Below are 20,867 nucleotides of genomic sequence, written 5' to 3'. Positions count from 1 at the left end.
TTAAAGGAGGTGGCCTATATATGCCAAGAAATGTTCACAATTGCTCTTTGATGTTGCATTTAATCTGTAGTATGCTGTGTAAGTATGGTCAGCTGTGCATTTTGTATAAATTAATTACAAAGACCTCATCAGGCACGCAGAGAACAGCAGGCAACACTATAAATGTTGCACGCAGTCATTTAAGGTTGCAGAGGGAAATCCTGCTGCAAGGCTCCACCACAGAGGTTTGCCCCCCTCCTCTCAGGGGGCCACCCTGAGGATCACAGCTTCTCTCACCAGCTCATGGTTGAAGCACATTCCCCTCCTGTTCCCATGGGTTTCTCCCTCCATCCTTGTCAGCCCTGGTGAGAGGCACAGAGCCCCTTCCTCAGCCACCAGCACCTCAGGGATGATTCAGAGATGAGATACACGCTTGGTCTGGACATGGGGGATTACACTTACTTTTTAACAAAAGCAGGAATAGAAAACTAGCCTATGTGGGAGCTGAACCAGAATGGAGCCATTCAGAATTACAGCGAGGTTGAAATGGGGTTACCTGATGGAGAGTGGGTCATCAGGACCCGGTCTGGCACGTGCTCCACACATTTTAGGCAACACACCCTGGGGGAAGGAAGATTTCTGTGGTCTGCAGTGGCACTTGGTTTGGTTTTCTTCCAACCTTTTCTTCTCAGCTTTGTAGTAACAAGCTCTGAAGTCTTTATCTTGCAGCTCAAAAAGTAAATTGCTGCGTAACAGTTGTCAGGCTGTGGGAATACATGTTCCACCTGTACCATCTGTATGTAACAGGCATGTGCCAGCTCCCAGCCTGGCTCATGAGGAGCCCTGAGGGCAGCTCACCTCCCTGCTTTGAGAAAGAGACAGCCATCGTCCTTTTCCGAAGGGAGAAGTTGTTTCTTTTCTTTTTCCCTTTGCTTCCATTCTTTTGGCCTGAACTTTTGGCAGGGGAAAACAATTAACACAAAGGAGAATCACCTCACTTTCCATGAGAGATTAAGCTATGGAAATATCAGCCCACAAAGTGAGAAAAAAAAAAAGAGCAACAAACAACCAGAAACAGAGAGATAGAAAGGAAAAGCTCACACAGCCTCATACTTGTTGATGTCAAACTGTTGTGGCGCCCACCCCAGCATCTGGCATTGCTCACCTCTCCACCCTTATCAAAGTACTTTGTAATCATTAGCTAAATTGGCTTACTTTAACATAGAAAAGGGAGGGGGATAACTGATCATCAAGGGCACAAGCCACTGGGGTGTTCAGGCCAGAGTTGTGGGGAGCACCAGGGCTGGCATGGGGTACAGTTCAGACACGTGGTTGCCAGCAGCCTGGCAGCACCTTCCTACCACTGTGGTTTGGAAATGCCTCTGCTGAGGGGGCACCCAAGCTTTCCCACCCCTCCAGAAACTCCCAGTAGCAAAAGGCTGGGAGGTGGCTGGGGAGGTCGTGGCAGGGAGGGAAGCCACTCACTCCTGGTTTTGCCCCTGGAGCATGGCTTCTCTGCAGTGGGAAGATGCAGAGGCTGGCACAGCTGCCCTTGAGGCCTCCAAGCAAGGCTTATTCACTAATTTTCCATCTCAAATTAAAGGGGGCAGGGCTGGGAAGGTGCTCTGTCTTTGTTTCTCTATGTTACTCATTTGCTTCTACAGATCCTATTGTTGCAGCCCCTTATTGTGATTCACAGCCTTCCAGATGGGCAAGAACATTACCAACCTCAGCATGATGCCTGGGGCATAGGGGAAATTCCACCTGATACCTTTGCAACACCACTCTCCACAGCCTTTTCCCCCTTTCCCAGTGCTCTGTCCCCTCTAGTTTTGGCTGAGAGACTCGTCCACCAGGAAGATGTGCTCCTCTTGAGTACCAGAGGATGGGCAGCCTACCTGTGACACCTGCCTCTGCCTGTACCTGCAAATCAAAGCACAGGCAGTTGTTTTCCTGTGGGCAGCTCTCCAGCAGCTTTGCTTTCCTCAAGGAAATGCCACAGCAGGTGCAAAGCTGTCAGAGGGGCTGCAGTGGCCTCCCCTGGGTGCTGCTGCCACCCCTCCCTGCTGCTGGGGACAGGGGTTGACTGCTGCTCCCAGCAGCCCTCCTGTTTTGCAATACCACTATGAAAGCCATTGTGGTTTCCAGAGGTAGGTGAGGACCAGGCTAATGATGGCAGGAGGGAGAGCTGGCAGCTGTGAAGCCCTGGAGCTGTGGGAATCATGGGGGCAGGAGCCGCAGCCCCCCACCAGCCGAGTCTTTCGTCTGCCTGTACGCCCTGCCCACAATCACAGGGAAGCAGAAAAGCTGCACAAGGCATAGTGTAGAAATCTAATGCCAGGTATAAGCATCACCCTGCTGGCACTGGCACAGCACCTGGGAATGCTGGCACACAGCAGATCCCACTGGGATAATATCTGCTGCCTCCTAACATTGCCACGCTTTGACGGTTCACTCTCAGAAAACACCTTTGCGTTCAGATTTACGCTTCCCCGACATCCTCCTTTGGGGAAGAAGGTTGCTCAGTGTCTGCTGAGCACCAGGGAGGGCTTGGGAGAAACTCAGCCTAGGTGGGAGGCTTGAGAGAAAGCCGAAGTGTTCATCCAGTAGGCAACTCTGTAGTGCTGAAATTCAAGAAGCTGTGATGGATAAAGGAGTCTGCACTAGGTAGTTTAGTAATCTCCTCTGATCATACACCTTATGGATGTACCACTCAACTCATTTTCTGTAGCATCTTTTAAAGGAAACACTAGGAAATACTTCCCAGTGTGAGAAAATTACAATCTAAAGGGTGAAAAATTTAAGTCAGCAGGTGCCACAACATGCTTCAGGAACAACAAACAATCTTGGATACAGAGCATAAAAGGACTGAAAACAGGGCATTCATGGATGCTCAGAGAGATGCAGAATTGATGTGATGCGTAGGCAGCTACAGGGTAACAGCAAAAAAAACATCGTGGAATTTGGAAAACGCAGGTGGCAATCCAGAGGGGTGTGGGAAGCTGCTGAAATGGTAGAGAAAAAGAGGGGAAAAAATATTGCTTTCCCTTGATGTGACTTTCTTTTACAGTGGGTGGGGTTTGTGCCCACTCTGCTAAGACACCAAAGCCCCTGCAGGAGCCTGTTGCAGGTGCTGGAGCTCCTTTCAGCAATACCTGGGTGTGCACAGACACATTCTGACTCCTTCAGATGTCACTCTGGGAATGGCTGGTTGACTTTCATTTTCTGTGTTTGGATTTTTTTTCTTTGTTTGTGTTTTTTTTTGTTTGGAGGTTTGTTGTTGTGTTTTGTTTATTTTTTGTTGTTTTTTTTTCTCCTAAAAATGCCATTTTAGCAAAAAAAATAGAATGTCTTATGTAATTTCTGATAAAACTTGAATAAATTGTTTTTAAGTTTCTATACTAATCACATCTTGTTTTTCTGCTTAATTGAGTATATACAACATTATCTAAAAGACAGAGATTAAAATGCAACACTCTGCATAGCCTGAACCAAAATGCCTTCACTTGAAACAACAGTTTTCAGGATTTCCTTGAAAGAAGAACAAAATGTTCACATCAACCTGGAGTCTACTTTCTAGGCCTCATGGCTTTTCACAGACCAGAAAACACAATTTTCTCAACAGCTTTTTTTTTCCTGCAACGTCTGTCCATCTGACTGTGCAGCAACCTTGAAAGACAGCAGCCTGGGGACACTGAGCCCACACCCCATCTCTGTGCTCCCCTTCCCAGACAAAAAAGGCTACCTTGCTGTTAAAGCAGCTTGGATCTTGAAGACGATGTCCCTGTCATTGTCTTTACCTTCTTGCCCCACATCAGTGGCAGAATTAGGTCCAACAATAAGGAGGGATCTCGGCTCAAAGAGCACGTGCTCTCTCACAGCACCCTTCTTTCTCAGTACTGCCTCTCCATGGGTTACCCTGGTTTCTCACAGGCAGGGTGCTCCCACTCGGGCCCCTTGTGGGTATCACCAGACATGGCTCTTGGTGAGTAGATGACACGTGGGGCCAGCCCCCTAGGCCAGAGCAGGAGGCAGTGCCACCCGTGGGCTTTACCTGCCCCCTCCGTGCTTCCTACTGGCTGTGGGCAGAAATGAAGACACAGCATTCCCCAGGGAGACAGCCAGATCCTCCCTGCCAGCATCAAAGGAGCTTGCTCCATGCACAGACTAACAGAACTAAGTACCTGCACTCAAGATTCCCACACAGCATCCTCCTGGCATGTGTTTTAATGGGGTCAACGCTGCAGGTAACAAATCCTACCAATGGGCCTGCTTTAGGACCCTTCAGAGGCATCATGCTTAACAGGCTGTCCTGTTTGGAGATGAAGAAGGCTGGCTGGTATGCCTCCAGCCCAGGACTGCACAAACAGTGCCTGTGCAGTGCCCTCCATCTCGCACTCCTCACGTTACACAGAAAGCATCCTCACCTGCTAGGAGGGAGGCTTCAAGACCTTTCTCCCTTGCAGATGCTCCACTGACAAGATATTAATGAGCACAGCCCAGAAGGCATCCTAGGCCACTCTCTCCCTTCCCCAGTCCTGCCAGGTCTACCCAGAGCCTCCAGTCCTCTGTGTCCCACTCTCCTTGGGTCACAGCCCCTCTCCACTGACTCTTCCCCAAGAGCAGGACATTCCTTAGGGACAGTTTTCAAGGCTCCAGCTGGCTCAGTCAGGTCCCAGTGGTGAGCACAGTCGTGTCCCCACTTCCCTCCTTCCTGCCCTTGTTTGTCCAACCTCCAGCCTGATGTTCCCTCAGGCCCACAGCTCGGAGTATTCTTTTCATCCTCCCTTCTCCACAGCCTGATCAAGTGCCTCAACCGAAGCTCCTGAGGGTCTGGGAGCTGGTGGTTCTGAAGAGTTTGATTTCTTCGGCCCGGTGGTAGAGCGCTGCACAACAGTGTTAGCCCTGAGTCACTGGTGCCTGCTACAGATGCTGCAGCGAAGGTTCGATTGTGCATGTACTAAAGCTGCTGTGGAGGAAACTAAAGATTCTTTGGATGCGTGTAAGGTTCCAGCACTGCTGAAAGCCTCCTGCAGACCGGCTGCTGCTGCCTTTGGTAAGTCTCTTCCGTGAGTGCTGGTCACTCCTGCCAGCGGCGTCACCCCCGTGCCTGCCAGCAGTCACCGGAGAGCTGCTGCCTGCATCCAGCCGCCTGATGCTCGGGAAGCCTGGGGGAAGTGCACAGAACAGCCCGAGGTTACCTATCAACTGGAGGTTGCACGGACTTATGCTAATGTCGTGACGATCTGCCCTGACGGTACATCAAACAGAAAGGGGAGAGGGGCCGAGCTGAGGGTGCTTTTTGTGGTGGTTGTCTTGCAGTCGAAATACTGGGCAGGGAGGATAAAGGCTCTTCCCAAACTCTGAATGAGGAAAAGGTGTGTGGGTGGGAGATCGGGGCAGTCTCAAATAAAGCAGCTGCTGCAGAAGGACTCTGGCTTTCATTTATTAATTCAAATCTTGTCTGAGGGTAATATTTTCAAAAGCACTTTTACACATGTCAGAAATCACCTTGAAGCTGCTCGTGACATGAGATGACACAAATGTTCGAATCACTTTTGAAAAATGACACTTACTACTTCTCAAACTTTTACCCCGATGCAGCAGCCTGAGCTACCCTTGGAAAACTGCTCATTACTTCTCTCAAACGACGTAGAGAGATCTCCTTGAATGCAGATTTGTCTTTTAAAAAGTCAGCATGACATATTTTGACTTCCCTTGTGTGACAAGATCGGTTTCATCAATTTCATCTCAATAATGTAAAACATGACTGTTTCAGCCTTGCCTTCTTATTTTGCTCTGTGTGCTTTTGTATGACATTATTATTATTTTGTATATACTTCAGTGCCACAAAGCCCAGATGGAGCACAATCACAAGGAAAATGTTGACTTTTATAACAGTAAAATGTTTCACTAGCTCCAAGTCAGGATTGGATTTGTTTTGGAATTTCCAACATTTTTCAGAAATATAAAATCTTCAGGGTTTGTTTTTTTTTTTCCCCCATTATGCAGCAAAAAACGGCTACTGAAATGTCAGAAGTGTTCTGTTTCCCAACCATGAATTACTTTGCCTCTGTGAATGAGAGATTTCAGCCCAGTGGACAAGATTTCAGTTTCTGAAAGGACACCCTCGTGCTTGCAATGACCTCATCACGTGGCACGTTTCAGGATGCAGTTCCCCATTAGGGGTCCATGGGGTTAAAGTGAGTTGAAAGGTTCCCACGCTGTCCTGCCTCCCTTTGCTTTCCTCCCCCTGTACCTCACCCGGGCACGTTGCCCTTCTCTTTGCATGGTCAGCCTCTAAACTGCAACAGTGAAATGAACTGGGCCAAACACACCAGGAAACTCACTGGGCAAAACGAGGAGTGGCACCAGGACAGAGACAGAGCTGCCCCCTGCTCCCCTGCCATCACTCCGTGTGCTGATTGCCCCCGATGTTTGCTGTTTACCATATTCTCCTGCTCTTTCATTACAGTCTGATCTGGTCTGAGCTAACTGCAACGTTAAAATGCCAGCTCACCCGTTTTGCTCCCTGAGCATCCCTCAGGAGGGACCAGGGATGGGAGCCTCCCTCCAGGACAGGCTCTGGCCCAGGCTGCAGAGGTTGGCAGGGGCAGCTGACCCTGCAGCTCTCTCGACAGAAGCAGAGCCAGGCGCTTCCTCTGCACGAACTCACTTGGAAAACATATGCGTGTTCCTGTGCCCAGGTTTCTTCTCTTTTGCCTTTTACAGGGAATTGTGTAACAGTCTCGGAGCCACGCGCCCACGACCAGAACGACTGAGGCCCCATTTAAATTGCAGAGAAGGACCATCACGCTGCCAGCCCTCTCTGCGCCCTAACTCTCGGAACATCCCGAGAGGAAACGTCCCTCTGGCAGCTTCCCCCAGGGATGGGTGGGGTGAGGAGCCATTTGTTGCTCCCACGTATCGATCGATTTAATTTCACGGGTCCCCCCCTCCCCTCCTTCCCTCCCAGGAGCCAGGCCCTCTTTGTTCCTAGCCTCCGCGCCGCGGTCACGCGTCACCCCAAAAAACCCGACACATAAGGCAGCCAGAACCCAGGCGCGGCCAGCGGTGGCCGGGCGGGCAGCCGCTGCCGCCCGGTGCGGCGGGGTGCGGGCGGTGGGGCGTGCGGCGGGGCCGCCCCGTCGGGCGGGCGGTGGCGGCGGGTCCCGCCCGCGGTGGGCCGGCCCGGGCGGGGCAGGCGGCCGCGGTTAAGGAGGCGCGGCGCGGGGGCCGGGCTCAGTCTGGCCGCCTGTGGGCTCCGCGGCGCCGGCTGCCGCCTCCGCAGCCCCGGATTGCTTTGCCCATGGGGCAGCCGCGCCGAGCCCTCGGGAGCCGCCGCCGCCGCCGAGACGTGCGCTAGGGCGGTGAGTACCGTGCGCGTCCCCCCGCACCGCGGGCTTTCCCCGCCGGGGGTCTCGGGGACTGGAGCTGGGGGGACCGGAGCGCGGGTCCCTCCGTGTCCGTGCGCCCCGCGGGAGCCCGCTGCTGGCAGCCGCCCTCCGGCCGCCGTTCCCCCGCGTCTCCTCGGTGGAGACCCCCCGCAGCGCGGGCGAGGATGGATGGATGGATGGATGGATGGACGGACGGACGGACGGACGGGGCGGCAGAAGAGGAAGTAGCCCTTGTGCTGGCTGCGCACGACTCCGGTGGGACCGTCTCCGTCTTAGCTGTGCGTGGTTCGGGTGGGATGGGTGGAGGAGGAAGTGGTGAGGTGCTGCATCCTGCTGGGAGAGCGGCAGGTTGCCCGGAGTCTTGGGAGGACAGGAGCCGTGACTCCCTGCGAGGTGACGCGCAGATGGGTGCCTTGTCTGGGAGCTTTGTGGCAAGGGCTTTCTCCTGGCTGTCACTCCTCCCAGAGGCAGTGGTCCCTTATAACTTCTTTCCTGCTGGAAAGGCCTATCCTTCTTTTTTCTTACCCGGTAAGAGTCACAGGAGGACCACGATCCCCATGGGCTGGGAAGTCAGCCTCGATGGCTAAGCCATGCCTGGGGCTGGGACAAAGGAGGCTGGTGTGGCCATGCTTCCCTGGGATGCAGCCCTGTGGGTGTGCTGTGGATCCCTGGCAGCAGGGAAGGCTTGGCCGTGGGGGACGGGGTGGTTCTTGGGCTGGGAACAGAGGGAAAGAAATGGAGAGGGAGCTGTGATGCAGGAGGGGGCCGGGATGGGACAAAGCTCCTGCCATCACAGGAAAGTGAGGTGAGCCTGCTCTCAGAGGGCTCTGCGTCGCTGCCTGGGCACTCGTGCGTCCCTGCATGTGGAGATGTCTGCTTTGTGGGGCCTGGCTGTCCCTGCTGAGCAGCTGTGCTGCTCTGTCTAGAGCAACAGCAGCTCTTAGGCTTTCTAGGTGAGTACAGCTCCAACTGACAACTGGGCTGAGGAAGAAGCTGTACCCTACTCAGCACCTGCTCCTTGCTGTGCCCTGGCGCTGCCTGGAGTTGGTGACAACTGAGAAGTGTCCCTGTTCCTCTTGCAGCTGCCTGAGAGGCAGGGCCAGAAAAGCCTGAGCTACAAGTGATTAATCAGGTACCATTTAATCTATCTTCCTGGTCTGCAGAGGCTGGGGGGTATAAATGCCAGCAGCAACCAAAGCCTTGTTGACAGGGCTACCACCAGTACAGCTGAGCCATGAGAAATGACAGAGTATGCAAAAGCCCTGGCTATTCTGGACTTGGCATAAATAACTTGCTCAGTAACTCTGTCTGCACTAAAGCAGAGTTTGCTGAATAATGATGTGCAGCAGCTGTGGACGAGGAAAGTGGATTTTAAACAAATAAGTAGTAGTTACCCTTCAGGCAGGGGAGTCCCCCTGGGGAGGAAGTTTTCTTAGAAAGGTTTTGATGAAAACCAGAAATTAAAATAATCCTAACAGAATGAAGTTGCCTCAACTAGCCCTAACCATATCTCAGCTGGATTGCATATATACACTTGATGCATGCACGGGGGGTCTATGAGGGGCACTGTGAACCCACCGTGTCCTGGTGCCCACGGCAGAGAGGGTCTGGATATTGATGGTGGCTGGGAAAAGTGGGACTTAGTTGTTTTCAGATATGTCCATGTGTTTTTGTTCTTTGTCTGCTGTGCAGAGTGAGATCAAGGAAGCTCTTCTCCAGACAGTCTTGTCCCAACCAGGAGGCTGAAGAGATGACGTCTGTCATATAGTCTCGAGGGAAATGTATCCCTTCTGCTTGTGGGCTTGTAGAAAGGATTTATTGTAGAAAGAGGTGGTCAGAAGAGCATCTCTAGAGACTTGCATTGGAGGGAGGGGTGTTGGGGGAGGGGGATGTTAATCTATGGGAGAATAATGTGATACCCTGAGGTTTTTCTGTCTGTTTGGAGCTGCTTGGAGGCTGGGGCCTGATCCAAAAGGAAGTGTGTTTCTCTTGCTCTCAATGAGCATCGAGTGCTAAGTGTGCAAAATGCCCAGAGCACATCTGCTGCTGGTGGTTGCTTGTCCTGCAGCTCTCTGAAGGTCAGAGTGTTTAATAGAGAGAGCTGAGGCTGAGAGGAATCATTCCACGTGCTGGTTACAAGCATCCCTTTGAGCTGTTTGAATCATGTCTTATTCAGTAAGTAAAGTACCCAAATTTCTCACAAGAACTGCTAAATGCTTTTGTAACACAAACAGTATCACCCTTTGCTCAAGGCAGCATGGGCTGCCACACTACCGGGCTGCCCAGACAGGGGCTAATGGTTTTAAGCTGAAAAAAGAGAGATGTAGGTTAGAGATCTGGCTTAAATTCTTCAGTGTAAGGTTGGTGAGACAGTGAAATAGGCTGCCTAGAGATGTTGTGGGGGCTCCATCCCTGGAGGTGTTCAAGGGCAGATTGGATGGGGCTTTGAGCAACCTGGTCTAGTGGAAGGTGTCCCTGCCCATGCAGGGGAGTTGGAACTCGGTGATCTTTAACGTCCCTTCCAACTCCAAAAATTCTGATTCTAAATTCTGTGATTCTATCCAGGAGGCTGCACCTTGTTGCGGGTGGAGCTGGGGGCTTTTCTGAGCTGGTAGAAGTGAGAAGAGACCAACAGGACTATGAAGCGGGGGTGTCTGTCTTCCTAGCACTATGTTTTTGGTTTCAAGTTCTCCCCTGGCACAGGAAAAAAAGCACATGTGCACCAGAAAGATGTTGAGATTGTTTATGTTCTGCTTCTGGCCTGGTGCCAGGGGGAATGACTTGGTGACCTTGGCACTATTGGGACTATATTATTTATAGAAAGGAGATCTTCTGGGTTTTGTATTTTTGACGTAAGAATGTAAAAACAAGTCTCAGGAGGAAAGACTCAATGCTGGCCCCCAAGTTCATTGGGACTTTCTCCAGGCCAGGAAAAACAACACTCAAGACGTGACCAGGTGTTCCCTGTTCACATTGCTTCCTGCCTCCTCTTGGAAAATACGGCTTTGATTCTGTCCTGGAGATTGCAGGCTAGCACGAGTTCACTCCATGTTTGAAGAGTTCATACTCAAGATACTAAAAGATGTTCTCAAAGACAAATCCAGCTATAACCAAAGACAGCCTGATGGTTCAGGCGTGATGGGAAATGATCAATGACTCTCTGGCCTTCTCAAGTTTCTTCTTTGTGAAGCTCTTTGTCATCTGCAAGGGTTAATGTGTCTCAGTGCGTTTCACTGACCATCTGTGGTGCTGGTTAGTGTGACTGCCCCCAAACGACAGATGGAGAAAATGAGGCTTGGAGATGTGCAAGGTTTGTGTTGGGTGACCGACCGTGGAAGAGCCTGCACCAGCCCCACAACCCTGGCTCCCTGATAAAACCTCAGTGGCAGACTTACCCTCTTTGATTCACAATGTGGGTATATTTCCCACCATCATCCTGTGAGGGGGGGGGGAGGTTTCAGTTAGGTAAATCTGTAAATGTTTTTCTATCTGCTCTATATGCAAAATAGGAATTTACTGAGCACATTTGTATGTTGGTTTTCATGGGGAAGTCCTTGTCTGGCTGTACCAAATTCACACCAGACCTTGTTTGGACCCACATACTGTGCTTTACCCAGCTCATCTTACAGGGCCAAGCCAAGGACAAAGGGATGTTGAAAGGCACAAACAAAGTCTGTGAGAAAGCTCTAATCCAAATTTATACTGACCACCACTGTGGTTGTGGGAGAGGAGGGAGGCAAATTCTGTCACCAAAATAGGGAAGTGGTCAAAATATTTGTAGCAGGGCTTTGTGCTAATGTTGAGGTGCTTCTGCTGATACTGGAGGTCACAAACTGTGTGTTCACTTTCTGAACCTATGGGGCCAAAACCAGAACCCTGAGCAGAGGGACTGGTAGCTGGCTCTGTTGTTGCTGGCCTTCCTAGAAGTTTTTGTTAGAGATTCGAATTAAGATCATTTAAGTCAAAGACACTGAGGAGAGCATGGGGAGAGAGTTAGAAACAAATCAAAGAGTGATTTGGTAGTCCAGTCTCCTGGGGATTGGTATTAGCAGTATGAGTTTATGTAGCAAGAGATGTGCGTGCAGAAGTGTCAGATAATATTGGCCACTGGCAGTCTAATTATTTGTTTGAAGGGATTCTGTGTTTTCTAGGGAGATTAGTGTATAGCCCCCTTTGCAGCTGCCTGCTGCTGTATACAGGAGAGAAATCCCTCCTTTTCTTATTAAAATCAGGCAGCACTTGACTGCCAGCCCAGAGAGGCAAGAGGAAGGCAGGTGCAGACAGAGCAGCACACAAAGGCTTACAGCCCTCTTGATTTTAGCTGTATCCTGCCTTGGTTGAGAAAATAAACAGTTTAAGGCCATGTCAGCAGCCAAACAAGAAACCTACAGACAAAACCCACAAGTCATCAGGAAACACGGTGGGTTACTCAGATGGTGTTTTTGTCCGAGCGTGCATTCATTCAGTAACCCAGGATGGCAGCAGAAGTGCTCTTTTGTAGTGGTGCCATCTTATGAGTGAAATACAAACCTCTGGTCTCCGGTTGTTTGTGGTCATGGCGAAGACTTGAGAAGCTTTTCCAGCTCACAGAGGTTATTTCAGGAATCCCACTGCCAAGCCCTAAAGTCACTCCAGCCCTTGTTGGGCATTGCAGTTTTTTTCGGGGCTCACAGCTGGGCCTCCTGTAGATGGTGATGGCTTTGACAAAGAGCAGGCAGCTTTCCCGAGGTCAGCCTGTACATTTTGTGCTTCCTAACGCATCTTCCTTACGGATGCCTTTAATTCAGCCTTCCTGGTTGTCTCAGCCTGCCTTGGTATAGGCCACGTAAACCCATCTAGGCAGCTGTTTTGATGTTTCCATGGCCCGTGTTGCTGCCAAGTTGTGAGAGATACATGGACAATGCCTTAGGAACAGCTCAGGTGCAGGAACTCAGCTGTGCTATATGGGACCCTAAGAAAGGACCATGTTATGGAAATGGAGGGCCATCTTGCCAGTGGTAAAGGAGTTTCAGGAAGCAGGCTGTTCTCATAAGAGTCAAGGTATCTTAAAGGTCCATGCTTTTAAGTCACTCTGAATTCTTCTGTTGGACATTTAATTTTAGCTGCTTGGCATGTCATTCAGGGTGGATACTCAGTGTATTTCAAGGAGTTAGAAATGTGAGCTGCCTTCTTGCAGAGTGGAGAGGTAAACTCAAAAACTACAATACTGAGTCCAGACGAGCTAGGTGGTATTGGCTTTTCACTAAACTCTTTGTTGTGGCCCAGGAAAAAACGTTACTGTAGAAGCAGCCTAATAGCAATAAAGAGCTCCCAAACATTGCTTCACAGAATGTGGAAATCTGCCAGGAGTCAAAGGCTGTATGAAGGACTGAAGAATTTAAACCATCTGTCTGCATGTTCCCAGGTTGTTTTCATGGTAAGTGCCTTTAATACGAGCATTGCTGGTGGAGTCTCTGGAAGTGCTGGCCGTGGATCTGGCATGCATCTGAACAGCAGACACCTTTAGTGCATCCTCTCACCCTCCTCCCCCATTGCCCTGCCCAGTGCAACCGTTTGCACATTACAGGGTATGAATGTGTTCTTGCCTTGTCTGCTGGCAAAAACCCAGCTACTGTACATCATGAGTTCAACACATCCCTTCTGTGAGCTGTGTCAATATACATGGTTCAAATCTCTGGACAAGTGGGATGCATCGAGGGTTGATGGATGGAGGAATAATGAGGCATTTGAGCTCATCTCCTCCAGCCAGTTTATTCCCTGCTCTACATCACTGTGTCGACTAAGTGCCTTTCGTTGGCACTTGCAAAGAAAATGGGAGGACTAGCCTTCTATCCCCAGAGTCACTGCTGCATAGGAGTGACATTACAGATAAGGTGATAGTGAGGGTGTTGACTAAAACTTGACACTTCAAGTCATGAGTTCTTTTAAGCAGGATGCTGCTGTATACTTGCTGATAGAGATGTATATATACGCACATACCCAACAGCAAAGCACTAAGTGTGTGTGAGCATACAACATACTGCTGTTGTATGGTGCTGATATTACTGGGGCTTGCTGCATTCAGGTGTCTGAGACTTAAAATTGTAGAGGCACCAGGAAGTGAAGGTCCTTAAATAACCCTTGATAGCAGTGATGAGACATCTGGCAACTCAGTGTTTTCCATGGTTAATTGAGACCCTGATTTGTCAGTGCTGCTGCCAGTAGCGCTTGGCTTTCTGGGTCTCCCTGTTGTCTCTTCCTCACTGGGTGCAGCAGTAAACCAAAAGTAGGGAGTCAGTGTGTAATTTGGCAAGGAGGACTAGTCCATAGTATCTTTATCCTTTCTTTCCTAAGGCTTCTCTGGCTTGTGCCAGGTGAAATGGAGATAGAATTCCTTGAATGTGGGACTCTCCATTTTTTCTCAGATATCTCCCATCACCAAGGCTACTGATGTCACACGCTGGCGTCCACCTCTCGGTCTTCTTTCTGATATAAAAGAGAAACCTTGCTTTAGTCCCTTAGGTTAATATCTGTCCTTGCTGGCTGTGACCAGTAAGAGCAAGTCTACTTAGGACATAGCTTCTCTGTGCCCAGCAGAAGAGAAGGGAACCCCTTCCCTTGCAGTTTGTTGTCTAGCTTTTTTATAATCCTAAAGTGTGAGTCCATGCTGTGAGACTGACACAGTGTTTGCCTAGGATTGGGCAGTGAAAAGTTAGCTGAAAGGATCAGTAATTTGTCTTGCCCATCCAAGCAATCAAACACCTGGTCTCACTTGTCTCCTAGCCTCCTCCTGTGGTCTATGGAAAGAGGTAAGCCATTGTAGGAGGTGATGCATCCTTCCTAAAATAGGCATCTCTGGGGTATGGCTCAGCCTGCCTGTTTCCCAGGGAGCCAAGAAGAGGGAGGTGAGGAGAGTTGTAGGTTGATGCTTATTAGACACTTCTGAACCTCACTCTCTGCATCTATGCACTGGGGACAGGCTGTGTCTGTAAGTGACCCATGCAGTGTGCACAGAATCATAGAATGGTTCAGGTTGGAAGGGACCTTTAAAGGTCATTTAGTCCATCCCTTCCTCCTGTGAGAAGGAACATCTTCAACTAGATGAGGTTGCTCGTACACTGGCCTGTTGTGGAACCTGGGAAACCTCTCACGCATCAGAGGCATTGTCTTTTTGAATATTCTTTACATTATTGCCTTCTTTGATGAAAGGTTTCTAAAGGGTACTTGTGTGATGAATACCTATTGCTGATAATGCACATTATGAAATCCAAGAGGAAGGTTGAGATTAAATGTCACGCATTTCACAGTCAGGGAATTCAAAGAACCTTGTTGATCTGTGCATAATTCGGAGTTGACAGCTCATGCATAAACAAACATGCACACATACACATACATGCGTGCATTGCTGAATTAACAGCAAATAAAAGCAAAGTCAGATTTCTGTCAGGTCCTGGGGATGTGTGGGCAGGTGCAGCATCAGTGGGGAAAGCCTGTGGGTTCTTCAGGGCTGTTTGACCTGAGAATCACACTGCCAAAAGCAATTGCTTCTTGGTAGTGTGGTGGGCTCCCCTCTATCTGTGTGGCACTTCACTGAGTATGTGGTTACCCATCTGGGTTTAATCTGACCAGGAGAATCTTGTGGGAGCTTCTGGTGTCTGCAAAGGTGGTACTGATGTGACATTCACCCGGAGGTTTCCACAGTGCTGTCTCCTGCTAGTGGGGAATGAAGACAAACAGAAAAAAAATTGATACCATGCCAAACTGGTCTTTACTTAGGCCAAGAAGGACATTTCTGCCTCTGACACATCGTGTGTAATGAACTGAGTGCTGCATCGGAGTCTGTAGCCTTCCCCAGCAGCCAGGTGTCACAGCAGGCTGTCAGCACTGGTGGGGAGCAGCCTGGGCAGTTGCCTTTGAAGTGCTGTATCTGCTGAGTGTAAGCCATATGAGCTAGGGTGGTATCTTTATTTTCATGTACAACTGGGAAAACCGAGGTGGGAGAGGTTAGATAGTCCGGTCTTGGTTGCATGGGGGGGCAGCAGCACTGTCAAACCTATCATCTAGTATTGTGGCTTTCAGGCTTGCTATTCTGCATACTGGACTGTAATTCTGGTCCTGAGAACAGCTGGTTTCACCTCCCAGTGCTGTGTTGCAGGAGGGAGAAATACTTGTGGCTCCTCACCCTTCTGGGGAATGCTGTAGTTCTGGGGAATGCTGTAGTTCTGGGGAATGCTGCAGGTGCTCCACAGATGTCTCTCTGTGCACCATGCACTGCCCTGCTAGTGGCTTGCTAGGAATTTCTTTTGGGGCAGGTCTCCACTGACTTGTGAATGAGCAGAGCCTGTGCTAGCTCTGTCAGCAGCTACTTAGAAGTTTCTCACTTTGAGATCTGTCCTCCTAGCTCCTGTTTGCCCAACATGGGGAATTTCACACCTAACATTTTTAGCATTAACCTGTTGCTATAGAAACTGCTAAGATGTCAGAGGGAGATTTTTGCCACTTGGGGATAGGCTATCAAGTAGTTGAAGTATGTGTTTTGTTGGGAGGCCTTCTCCATCATGTTGTGCTAAGCAAACTCCCCAGCCTGTCTGCATGTCTGTGCTTACTTCGAGCCTAAGGATCCACAAGGGAGTGGGAATTGTAATTGCACACAAATGAGCAGAGTTTAATATTGGCAAATAGTTTAGGGAGGATGTGAGGACCAAGCTGCAGTGATGGGTTCAAGTGCTGTGTAGCCCGGGGTTAAGAGCTGAAAGGCAGTATCAGTCTCTAGGACAGTATGGTTAACCTAGAAGCAGGAGTCAGGGCTCTTACTGACTTCTCCCAGCAGGGAGTCTGGGATGAACTGCTCCCTGTGGCTCCTCTTTCCCCTGAGACTTGAAATATAGGTGAATACCAAAAGCCTCATCTGGTCTGGCAGCCTGAATTGTCTTTACTAACCAGTCTCAAGGGATTGTCACTGTGTGGTGGGACCCAAAGTAAGTCCACATAAATTAGCTTTATCTTTTATTTGTATATTTATAGTAAAATAATATATAAGTGATTTATTAGTATATAATTTATAATTAATTATACATTATATGTATTTATATACATAATATGCTCTTACAGGATCTGGATGTGACCATGTAGTATGGAAAATGTTCTATAACACAGGGTTGGTGACAACCCAGCTGTTGGCTGATGGCGACTTGAGTCATTTCATACCACATCTTTTATTGCTTGCACAAGAGGCATGAGTCCTGCGAGTGTCTGGGTGCCTGGGATGCAGGAAATGTCCTAGCTAGACCAACAGGCAGTCTCCCTGTTTAATGCACATGTATTCGTCTGCCCTTTTTTTCCCTCTTTGTGTGTGCCTAGACTGCACATCTGGTCATATCATGACAGACTATGGGAGAAGAGGAACCCTTTGTTTTTTACAAAAGTGGAAGGAAAAAATCTGATGGTTCTGGGGCATCCTGCAGCTGCTGTTCTCAGGCTGGGGCTGCAAATTCAGCTGCAGTATAGGTCAGGAACCCTTTTGGGGTGCTGGAGTGGCACAGCCTTATTAAGTTTCTTCGTCCATTTCACGTCTGTAGATGTAGTTTACAAATTGTGATAGTTGCATTGTGCTGGGTAAGTTACTGGGTTGCAGATAAAGAAACAATGTTGCTGGAGACGTAGTTCATATTCTTTTGAGGGAGTGTCTATCAAGAATGTCTTTGAAATCACTGCTGCAGTGATGGTACTCAGAGGGCTGTTGTGCTCGTGTGTGGCTGAGGGAACCAAATCTCCCCAGTCATAATTGCTTCCATTTTCCCTTTGAGTTCTGGAAAGGGATGGAGCTGGAGGATTGTTGAGAATAAAAGGCGTCAGATTCCTGGAGGGTTTTGTGAGTGAAGATTGTCAAGTGTCTGGAGGCACACTGGAAAGAAAATCTGGGGAGGTTTGAGGTTGTAGTGGGGAGAGATGCCAAGAAGCTTTGTTTTATTGTGATGATCCAGTATTCAGTGGTGTCGTGGGTACACGACCTGTGTCTGGTCTCCTCCCTGGTCCCTGGGTTACTTTCCATAGAGTTTCTCTGAGCCTGAGTCATTCCTCAGGTATGAGGCATGGGCAATGAATCAAAGAATCATAGAATGGTTTGGGTTGGAAGATACTTTAAAGATCATCTAGTTCCAGCCCCTCTGCATGGGCAGGGACACCTCCCACTAGAGCAGCACAGAGTTGCATCAGATTTTCTGTAAACCCAACCTTTTTTATCCTGTTTGATTGAAGGGCTCTTTTGACTTTTTAAAGTTGTCCTTTTCCAGTAGCAGGAGTTTATTTGCTTTTTTTGGTGTTGTGAGGGTTTCTTTGTGTATGTGTGTGTGTATGTGTGCATATGGGTTTTATTTTTCCTTCTAATGTTTCCCTGAAGAAATCATCTGCAGGACAGATGGCCCACTAAGCTTCTGGGACTGTCTCCCAGAAACACCTGTCTGAGGCAGCTGGGAAATGAAAGAGGAAATCTCTTTAAATGCCCTTAAATTAAAAACAGCACCCAATCCCAATACATCTTAGTTCCCTCTCTCTTTATCTTCCCTGCCCCCTGGAAAACTTTACAGGCTGGTGGTGTGGGCGAGGGGCTGAGTGCTGGCTGTGGGTGGAGGCTGGGATGCAGCTGCCCCAGCCATGGGGGAGAGCCAGGGCAGGTTTGGGGTGATGGTGGTCAGCTGGGCTGAGAGCCTCAGCAGCGGGAAGGAGGATGGGGATGGATTAATCTGTGAATAATACAGGTGGGAGTTGCTGAAGCAGCAGATTGTACCTTGCATGTTTGGTATTTGAGGAGCAGCCCGAACGCTCCTGCTCGCCACGGTGGCATGTGTCTACAGGCGGTGGTTAGCAGGCTGGCAGGAGTGTGGTCACTGGGTTTAATTATCGCTCCTGTCTGAGAAACTAGAAGAGCAACAGGGCTTTTAAGTCTTGTTCTGGGGAAACTGAGCACTTCGCAGCTTTTAACTGCTGTAGAACATGTCCTGTGACAGAGGAAGAAACTTTCCTGTGCACACTGCAAAAGGAAACTTAAAACCTACGGGCAGTAAAATCCTTGAGCTGGGCCATACCTCCCAGAGGGTACTGCTTGGCCCCTGGTAATGGTGATTCTGGGGGCAGGGTGTTTTTATGGCCACAGGAAGCTTGCGGGCAGGTGTCACAGCACCTGAAGGCACTGAGAAGCTGGGCTACAGAAGAAGAGCCTGTGAGAAGGGTGCAGGGGGTGAACCTGCCCAGGGGATGCAGCCCCAAAGCAGACAGAGGGGAGAGTTCGAGATATGCTCAGCCAGGCTGAACAGGCTTTGGATGTTCTTTGCTGTCTGCAGTGGCAACTGGGTGAGTAACACAAATTAACTCTTACCTCCCCGGCAGGTTGTCCTCTGCTGAGCAGTGATGCCAGGGTGCCACCAGGGGCGATGGTGGCCACACCCCTTGCAGTCCCTTTCCTCCGTGGTTGCTGGAGCCGCATCAGGCACCAGGGCCAGCTCAGCACCGCTCAAAAACAGCAGTGGGGGGCATCCAGCTGTGTTTGGCCACGGGGCATGTCTAACCTGCAGGGTGAGCTTTGGAGTGCCTGAGCAGACTCTTTGTGCATCACAGCTGGTTTGGGTTTTGAGGTTCCCTCTGGCTTGCCTGGATGAAATGATCTGGAGGCACACAGTGAAGATGCCTTTTGACCGAGGGAGTTTGCTTTGTGTTTTATCATGTGTAAGGGCTGGAGATGTTCAGGTTTGTGTTTTTTTTTCTGGGGTGGACCCTGTGTCTGTTGGAGTTGCTTAAGGCAGCAACGGGGCTGTGGCAGAGCTGGGAGTGAACCTCTGGCAAGAGATGTTTCCTGCTGATGTTGCAAAGAGCCTACTGTACAAAGGGATGGTGTTTATGTGGAAAGGGACCCCCATGTACCTGGCTTGTTACAGATGAGAAATCTGCAGTATCCCTGTTGCTTAGGTGTACAGACTGTGCCAGACTGAGCACGAGCAATAGCCACATTATGCTGCTGTGGTGGTTTAGTGCTAATTGTTTTTACTGCCTGAGCATTGGGTTATTTTTGGCTTGATCAAGTTTCATTCCCTGCAGGTCTTTCAGACCTCCTGACCTGCAGAAACTGCTTTGGGGAGAGTATAGCTTCCCTATGGTGTAGAATTTATGCCCCTCATTCAGTGCATGGGTGGCAGTATATTTCTCCCAGCAAAAAAATGCAAATTATTCTGTTGTTGTTTTAAGATGTGTTGCTAGCCCAGAGCATGTAAAGCCATGTGCTGCAGCTGGCGTGGAAGAAATCCACTGGGACATGATGATAGCTATGTGCTGCCACAACTGGCTGGTGGCTGACAGATCTTAATTGTCTAGATTTCTGTTCTGGATAGAAATCAAGACAGGGAGCTGGTTCAATCACTTTGGGTTTGGATTGTGCAGTTGCAGAAGTTAGCTGTACCTTGGTAGTTACATGTGGAGTTCTATGTTGGGATCTGCTCCACCATGAGTTTCCTGGGAAAACTTGTATTAGGCTGCTTGAATAGGATCCCCAAAGGTGCTCTAAGGTTTTCAGGTGTGTTGTTGGGTTAGACACAGGGGATTTGCCTTGTTCCCCAGGATTTCAGAGTCTTGAAGTGTCTGAGGTTGTTTGCCAAGAGATTTTCTCCATGTAGAAGTGAGCAGACTGAGCCTTCATAAGTGGGGGGAAAACAGGAGTCCTAGAGTTAGCCAAGAGCCTAAGGCTTGCAAGAGCCAAGGTTCTTAGTACATCTGTGGATCCTGTCCTTAAACTCTGGGTGTTTCCAAAGTGAGGAAATCATCTGTCCTGAAGGTGCAGGGCTGCAGTAAGGTGAGATTGTGAAGCACCAAGATAATGAGCCTTGCAGATAAGAAGAAGGAAAAGATGGCTGTCTGGTGGAAAATAATATAGGGAAAGTTACCTTTCCCTTTTTTGCTCATCTTGCTCTTGTATGACTGCCCTGACCTGTGCACACTCCACCTCTCTTCTTTGCACTGCCCATATGTTTGAGCCCAGGCTTTCTTGCTGTCTCTGGAGCCAAGTAGGTATGGGGTCCAGAGCAGCTGCTCTGTCCTTGAGGCACTGTCCTCTCTGTCAAAGAGACAGGACCACCAGAGCCTGGGGAAACAGCATAAGAGCTGGATAAATGTGTTATGGCTGTTGGGGCCTTTCAAGAGGAATGCTGTGGGCATCAGCCCAGCTGTGAGAGCTGGGCACAGTGTAGCTGCTGTGCTGGGTGCCCCGTTCCTGTGCAAGACCCCCCTGTGCTGCTGCAGCACTGGAGAACTCCCCTGGGCTTTGCCAGGGTGCACCCAGAGGAACTCCAGTATTGTAAAGGGACAGTGCTGCTGCTTCAGACCTACTAGAGGTCCTCAAGCTGTGGTCCATAAAAGACGCTTAGGCATGGGAAGTGCCTAGCTAGGCTATTACAAAGGACATACATCCAATGCACCTTCTAGGTTAGCTCTTAGGCATAACAACTCAAAGTGGGCTCAAGATGTTGA

The 20,867-nt window shown here is 49.5% G+C and overlaps 1 protein-coding gene across 1 annotated transcript in view; it reads left to right on the top strand.

The window, feature by feature from the left end:
- The first annotated feature begins 7,240 nt into the window (after nt 1-7,240).
- TP53I11 (tumor protein p53 inducible protein 11) overlaps nt 7,241-20,867 on the top strand; it is a 25,492-nt gene continuing 11,865 nt past the window's right edge. Inside the window, exon 1 of the mRNA XM_051621354.1 lies at nt 7,241-7,349. The gene's annotated coding sequence lies outside the window, so the exon portion shown is untranslated. The remainder of the gene's footprint in view (nt 7,350-20,867) is intronic.

This window comes from Apus apus, chromosome 5 (genome assembly GCF_020740795.1).
Source record: "Apus apus isolate bApuApu2 chromosome 5, bApuApu2.pri.cur, whole genome shotgun sequence".
Lineage (NCBI taxonomy): Eukaryota > Metazoa > Chordata > Aves > Apodiformes > Apodidae > Apus > Apus apus.
This window is presented reverse-complemented; position numbering and strand designations above follow the sequence as displayed.